Source organism: Amblyomma mixtum, chromosome 3 (genome assembly GCF_055824585.1).
Source record: "Amblyomma mixtum isolate Tamu chromosome 3, ASM5582458v1, whole genome shotgun sequence".
NCBI lineage: Eukaryota > Metazoa > Arthropoda > Arachnida > Ixodida > Ixodidae > Amblyomma > Amblyomma mixtum.
In genome coordinates, this window is record NC_143014.1 from 139,835,858 (window position 1) to 139,844,210 (window position 8,353).

Here is an 8,353-nt window from a genome sequence, read left to right on the forward strand (position 1 = left end):
GCACTCCTTTGGGCCTCAGCTTTTTATTACTTGCATTATTACCGTCCCTTCAGTGTTTTGTCACATGCCTTCACTGACAGCTATATGGGGTCTGCCATATTGCAATCAATACCAGCATTTCAGTTCTCCAAAACAACATTTAACATACCCTGGATTGGCCTGTTTACTAATGTTACTAAGAATGCACTAATATTGTTTTTTTAATGTCAGCATTACATTTTGCCAACTTATAAGGCCTTCCGATAAAGGCATATTCACTGTATACTGGTTCAAATACCTAATAATCCTCATACACCCATCCACAACCCATGATATTTACACTCGACGTGTCCTTAGTATCACCGTCTTCCAAGTTGCTTGCGTTCAAATCCCCTGTGTGGCATCAGCTTGTGTATTCGAATGGCACATGCCACAAAATCTAACTTAACTAGAATCCTGGAATGAGTTCAGACCTGAGGCACTTGTTTTATTCTCTCAGACTATTTTTGAAGCTCCAGTGTAACAGCACTAAAAGTGAATATTCAAATTTCTGCATGTCGTGCAGAAACTGCAGATTTTTTTAAACTGTTTATTGTCACATAACCAACTAGTCTGTTCTGAGTCACGGTGCCTTCTACACTAATCGCACAAGCAGTGTTGTGCCTCAGTTAGCTCATGCCACTGCATTTCAAGATTCATTTTTGTTTTTGCCACAAAAGGCTGGAATGGCCTTCCAACTCACAGGGCTTACTAACCTCTTGTCCTTTGAGCTAGTCACTGCAGAAATCCATGCACTAAATGATGATATTCATCCACTGAATTAGGTCACTCCCCCAAGGTGAAGATTTGTGATAAGTGAGTAATTACTCATTAGCATCCAGTCAAGTGGAGCCATAAGGCTACAAAGAAAACCTACAAAGTTTTCCTTTGTAGCGGTATGGCTGTACTTGGATGCTAATGGTTAATTACTTCTTATTAGTATAAATTACAAACTCATTAAGTTCTTACTTGGCGTATCATGTTAGCTCACCACTCAAGTATTGTCATTTAGTACTGTTTAGGTATAATAAATGTTAAAATAAGTTATTGTAATAAAGTGCTTAGCCACTTGCTCAGCTCAGGAAACCAATACGATGCTATCTTATGCGTAATAACTATCCTCACAATCTATTTCAAGTAATATTGGGGCACATTTACACAACAGTTTTGTCGGTCGGTGTACAGTTGCATTTAGGCTAACTTGCACACTGCACAAGCTAGGTCTAGCCAGCTAAACTCGTGCACTGAAAAGCTAAGCATGCATTACTGTGCCTATCTGTGTCAGTCTTTCCTTGGCGCTTCTCTCTTATCGTATCTTCAGCTAAGCAAGACATCGACTTCATAACATGGCTCAGTGAGAATGCTGCAATTGCATACATATGCATGACTTTTATATATTCAGGATAGTGTTTACAGAACTGCTGGTTCATCTTAAACACAAAAGCCGTCAACTTTAAGTTCCAGTATAGAGATGCAAGAAACGACAAAAACCATCACTGCTTTTCTGTTTTTCTTTGGGCCTAACTTCATATTGTTATTTTCCAAATTTCTGTTGCCTGTCAATGCCTCAGTTAATTTCTTTTTTGAAAGCAGACTGGCAGTGATATAGGTATATTTTGCTGAACATGTTGATAGTCAGCAACTAATAGCACTCTAAAATTCAGCATATGTTAAGTGGTATGAACATCACTTAACAGTTAGCAATGTTCACTTTTGCTTGCTACCTTGGGAAGTGGTCATCGTTACATTCAGCCATTCTATATTTTACTGATCAGTGAAAATAACTTTAGACATTGCTTTAAGGCTGTATCAGAGAACATATGCATATATACCTGTCACATACTTAAACGGCTTATTTGTAATTTCCTATTATAGCACGACATCATAGCTCCCTTACTGGAAATCCAATTTTACAAATTGTGCTTGAGATGTTAGTGTTTGCTCGAGATAACCAGATAATATGGCCATCATACCTTGTTCCCCTGACTATACAAGTATTCTTTCTCAGCCTAAGCCGGCAGCCATTGCCATGTAAACCCTCCAAATTGGTTCTTGCATTTACTGAACCTGTAATTCAGTTTACTGGCTCCGACATCTCATTATATTTATATTAATGAGAATGGCATGCACAGACTTCTATGCAATACGAAGGCACCAACTTTGCTTTGCATTCACAGCAACATTTAAAAATGCTTTGGAGTTGCACAGAGTATATGCCAGCTTGTTTTGTACATGGCAACAATGACATGGCCTTCAGCAGAACTTCCCACAGTTGTTTTGAACACTGCATTCTGGCTTGTGCAACTGCAATATGAGCTCAGGAAGGAATGCTAAACCACAACTTGATGGCCCGCTGTCACTGTGCAGAACAAAGCCATGCCCTTTTAGCCCAGTGATGCACGTCTTAGCCCCTTTGCAGCCACATAGTGCTATTTCTATGTTGGCTTTAATAATGGCGTGAGAAATATGACAAAAATAAATCATTATTGTTGCATTTTCACTGTTCTGTGAAATGCATAACTGCTTTAATTACAACTGATTTTACCTGTTCCAATTAGCTGGAAACATAACTTCTCATGTCCATTAGCATTTGTGTTTGACAGCAGTGTTGTGCTAATTAAAAACATGCACAATTAACATACACCCCCACACGCACGCACACACCTTATATATTGAATAGGTAAGCATGTCTTTTGCAGTAACAGTATATATAGGGAGCCAAGGAGAAGGCCGTTTATATATTACAGTGACTGTGCAAATTGCTTGGGAAAGGCTGCAAGTGCAATTATTTTTTTTCTCTGTCAGCAATGCAAAAACACTGAAGTTATTCAAAATTTTCATTTTGAATAACTGACTAAAAATTTTAAGTATGCAATCGTAACTATTTTAAAAGTGGGATTATGCCGATAATAATTACGGACGGTTTTAGCAGCCTGTACTGCAGTGTGGCCCGATCGAGAATTCGCAGTAAGAATCGCGTCGTCGCAGCGAAATCGTCAGGGCAGCGTAACTTTCAGAGCAGGCAGCATTCTGTTATTTTGGGGCCGGAAATCACGGTCCATTGTGAGAACGTATAGTCGAACGGGGACGCGATGTGACGCGTTTTTCAGTCTCTTGGGTAGAAATGATCCAAACACGTATCGTTTCCGACGGCATCGCTTCAGATGAGCAGACTCGCCTTCGATCTTGCAAAGTTTTGTCGCGAATTGTTTCGCGGCCGTCAGGGTCGTCTGAACCGAGATTTGTGCCGTCCCAGGCCAAATCACAGCCGACCACGAGTCTACCTTCGACGAAAATCTCGCAGCAAAAGAAACGTTGACGCAATGGATATTGTCTTGAATACGCCGCATTTAATATGGGTAATTTCTACCGCAAGATATCTGCGTGTTTCGCTACAAACACATGCCTGTACCGCTGCAGGCGATTAGGCGGGCGGCACTGCCGGGAGCGCCAATCGGAACGTTCGAACCATCCGTCTCGTCCGCCAGCAGCAAAGTGATCGTACAACACCATTCCGCCCCACGCCCGAGTGGAGGCTGAAAGCGAGCAGTTCGCTCGCTGGCGGATCAGCCCAAAAAACGATCGTACAATGGCCTTAAGCTAGCTGATGACCAGCGGTACCTCGTCCTCTTTATTCTCCCGATTAGAGACGCCTCATTGTGGCATGCTTTGCCTATCGGGCTCCGATGCATGTTGTAGACCGGGAGAGGTCAATTGACAAAGCCCACCCCACAAAAGGGGTTAGCACGAGGCAGAAGCGTCAGTCACCCATCATTATCTTTTTTGGAGAAGAGAGGGGAATTCACGTTAAAACCTGAGCTCCAGACAGTTGACACCAGCTTTCGAGATCGGGGGTAAAGGGCAGTGGCCGAGAAGTATACATGGTGCTTTCCGGATTCCTCGTATTCCTTTGCACGGCCACAAACGTCATCGACAGGATGCCAGCAGTTCATTTTTCTCGGAGACCATCAAGCTTCGCGGTGTCTCAATGGTGCGTCATTTCCGGTCAGGTTTGTTAGTTGTCCAACACACCGCTAGAGGACTGCATCGTCTGCTACAAAGGTTTTTGAACTCTTCTAACTAAAATTCTAGACGTTTCACAGCCCTAATATTAAATATAAATATTGTTCATAATATGCACACTATATCAAGCGCAAAAATTAGGCGAAGTAAACTTTCAGTCAAGTAGGCCTTCAAGGGGTTGCTTTGCCTGTATGCTTTCAAAAGCGTATATATTTTCACACGATGCAGCCAAATTTTGTTGAGCCACATCGGCGAGGGTAATTATGTTTTGTAAATTCTAAAAACTGATATGGCTACTACTAATGACCAGCTACAAATCTCTAATTTCAACCAGTTGCAAAGCTGTTAGTTAAAAATTTAATTATAAGAAATTAATTAACCAGCTTACTAAATACAACTCACCAGCTTTCTGGTGTCTGCTAGCACTAGTAATACTATGCAGCAAAAGCCATATTTCTGAAAACTACTTAGTCTTCCCTGAAACACCTGGTGTATATAGATACTGCTCACTTTCCTGTAAAACACAGAAATGAAATAATTTCTTCTGTAACATGAAAGTTCCATGTGCCACATAACAAATCTGTGGAAAAAAACAGTGCATGCATACACACCCACCTCTCTAAAATAGCTAAAAATCCCACAGTAAAACAATGCTTACACTGTCTTAAGACCAACATTAAATGCTGCAAACACTAGTGAATTAAAAGTCAGACAGGATGGCGAACATATGCTAAATGTCTACATCGATGTAGATATCAAGCTTTGAGCTGATTTTAATAAACATGCATCAGCACAGGAATGCTTAAGTGACTTTGTTGGTGAGCTATCCTGACACTTGTCCTCAATATCAGGCAGCCTGCTAGTCATTACTTGTCTGCATCCCCAGCAGGAAGCGGTAGCGTCCTAGTGATGCAACGTGTGCATCAACAGCCCCAACAGGTAGCCTCCTCCATGGTGGAATGCAGCGGCAAGAGAACTGCATAAGAAAACGATACGAGGTATAGAGTTATAGTATCTTCTTTTAGAATCAAGCACGGAGAGGCAACAATCAGTTAAATGTTCCCTAAAACGTAGTACTCCAAGTGAGTGTGATAAGGCTGCTGAGTAACAGCATAAGCAGCAGTCACAAGACGAACTAAATGCAATGCTTCCTTGAACAAGAAAAGGTTATAACATGCTATTGTGCTCAATTCTACCCTCACATTGGAAGAGTGAATGATATTCACAGGAATTGACATTACCATGTTATGCCTAATTAGCCAACCACAAAGAGATATTTAGCCATTCCAGTCATGTCAAGATAACATGCAGGCCATCAAATATGAAAATTATTTTGTTTCTTGACTTCTCTGCAGAAAAATTCAGCCAGCTTTTGCTTTCAAAAGCAGTGGCACAAACACATTGCAATATAACGTGCACATTTCTTTCTCTTAGCATAATTTGAAGCTATACCAGGTGTTGGAGGAAAATGTACGAACGAAGAGTGCAGAGGTGAGCAAGTTTGTTACGGCACCAGAGTGGCACACTCTAAAGCAAATGAATCAAAATATTAAGGCACACACTGCGTCAGAGACAATGGTTGTAAGTAAAGCTGCATAGAACTACAAGCGATAAAAGCCTCAGCAACATGCCCCTAAGGGAGCAGCTGGACTGGTAGTTTTTTTTATTTGTCCCGCAGCACATCTCTCCAGTGCTGAGGCCTGCTCATATCTGTTTAAGTGAAGAATACACGGGAAACAAGTAAACAAGTGCTCGAAAGAAGATAAATATGAGTACTTAGTTTGTTCTTTATAGGCAATTACCTGTCACTAATTGCAGCAATAAATGCCTCAAAAAGTAAATGAAGTGATTCACACAGCTCATTACAAACCTTGATGGCACGGGAGAGAGGCAACATCAAACGCATCGGTTCAAGTAAAGCAAGGGGTCTTGTTAAGATCACAGCAATATTTGTTGACGCAGGCTCAGCTAGTGTTATGCAACCAGTAACTGAATGTTGGTATGAATAAAAACAAGAATGCACAGATATTCAAAAGATTCCAAATGCATTTCAACTGTACAGTGCAGCCAGTTGTGACAAAGGGAGAGTGAAAGAAAACCTCAGCAATGCTCATGACATATCGAATAAACGCCTTTCTTCTGTACAGCATCAATATAAGCTTTACATGGTTTCATGTAATGCAAGGATAATCTGGTAGGGTATAAATTATTGATGCTAGCCACACCTATGCTTTAAAGCAGAGTGTTCCACTTGAACACCAATATTCCATTATGTACTGCCCATTCGGCTATGTCTGCCCTAGAGTTATCACACCATTGGTTCACTTCAAACATGCCATACCTTGTAAGAGGTAGGTACTGGTGAAGTAAACCTTTAAAAAATTAATTGCTGCTTTTAGACTGCTGTATAAACGTCGTGAAGCACATATTTTTAATTTGGTTTATACTGTGGTCAAGACTCCCAGGCATGAGAGGCATGAGGGAAAAAACTATAAAAAAGCATTACACACTATAACACAATGCGCTTGACTAGAGGAGTGCTTTCATGATGCCCGCAATATCTTTTCCCTTTCTCTTGGTCCTCTTTCAAAAGATGAAAAATAAATGAGAGAGGGAGGGAGCCGTACCAGATGATTTTTGTCAGGATAAAAGCAAAGACAAGGAAAAAAAACGACCGCCTGGGGCACTCACTCGTGTGCCTATCCTTTTACAAGTGGCACATGCTTGATATCCAGTGTCCATGGCTAATAGGCTGCACCAGCAGGTCTTGATGCCATTTGCCTCAGGTTGAGGTAGCATTGGCTCGATGACGGATGAAAGCTGGTGCAAAAGTAGCGTGCTGATACAGGTGGAGCAGCTGTACAGAGCTTGACTGCGGGCGCATTTGAAGAAAGGCTGCATTAGAGACAAGCTTTCATAAACATCATCACAGAAGCCACATCCCATTACAATATCTAGCTGTTCAGTTCAATGCGTTTATCAGTGGAGGCTAATGATTAATAACCTACGTCTCCAATAGTTAGCATAAAAATGGTTTACAAAGCTAGCCATACTTTTCTCAGAGCTATTATTCGCGAATCACGTTATACTTTTATCGCTTCAGACTGAAAATGGGGGAATGACATAAATGCAGTGAACGTAATTCAAATAAAATGACAACAAACCTTCCATTGTGCGATTACCTCAGCTGCACTGCAATGGAATGGTTCTGCTATTTTTAACCGCCGCTTCGTTGACCAGAGGTATTAAGAAACACAGCACTTGATGTGACTGCGACGCAGAACGGGCAATGCTCCATATCCAGTAAACACTTAGGCAGGAGAATCAAAAGACGCACGACGCTACAAGCACTTTTCATTCTTATGGTCTCCTTTTTACGCGCTGCTCCTGTTCAGTCGGAATAACGAATCAAGCAGCACCCCATAGTTCTCAGTGTGCAACCAAATTCTAATGAACAACTTCTCAGCCGAGGAGCTGACGCAAAGAGCGCAAGGCGGCGGGTTAAAAGTTGCATAGCTGGCAAGCGAGCGTGTCGGAACACCTTCTCCCTGCAAACGATCGCGTGGTGCTCGCATTTTGCACCTCACTGAGAACAAGCAGTGAAGACCAACACTAAATGCATTCGCAGCCCTCGTGCATCCTCCCAACACATCGCAGAAGTCGTTTTCCAGCTCTGTATTTACATTCGTCAGCAATCAAGGCAAGCCGCTTCTTCTATCGGGCACCGGGCGATGGCCGCTCCAGCGTGGTCTTGAGTGCAGCACGCCAGCAGTTTTTGAGTACTCCATGCGCGTAAGAACGTCTTCCGCAGCGCAGGAACCATCTGTCACCTTCTGAGTTGTCACACTACCACAACATTACCGAGGCCGCCCATCCAACACAAACAAGCTGGAGAAAGGCACCCACAACTACAACCGTCGAACCTCGTCAACAAAGAGTCGTTTCAGCATACTAGAGAAGATAGTGTAGCACGCGGACAATAGTATTGCTAAGGCGCCTCAATCCGCCACCAGCGAACGGAAAGGGGGCGCTAAATTCTCCTAACGGTACACGCACTGATCTCCACTAGGGGAGCTAGATGCCGCATCGGGCGCCCGAAAGTGAAGCCACCGGAAGTAAGCGGCCTTGTCCCGGAAGTCAGCCTTTGGCAGTGCATGAAATCGGAGCTCAGCACGGTTTTTCAGTTCCAGTTTTGTTTTCCCACTTAGCATTTCGTCTTTTCGCCGTTCTCGTCTTTTTCCATGACAATGCCTACCTTTTGCGCCGCCAACTGAGCGAGGAGACCAGCGAAGTCCTCGGGAAGGACGTTTCA

At 42.6% G+C, this 8,353-nt stretch overlaps 1 long non-coding RNA gene across 1 annotated transcript; it reads right to left on the minus strand.

The window, feature by feature from the left end:
- Window positions 1–988: 988 nt before the first annotated feature.
- Window positions 989–8,028, minus strand: LOC149352153 (uncharacterized). Its single transcript, XR_016290699.1, has 3 exons — window positions 7,725–8,028; window positions 6,733–6,936; window positions 989–5,017 (listed from the first exon to the last, which is right to left on the minus strand). It is a non-coding gene; the product is annotated as an uncharacterized LOC149352153 (long non-coding RNA).
- Between the last annotated feature and the right edge of the window lie 325 nt (window positions 8,029–8,353).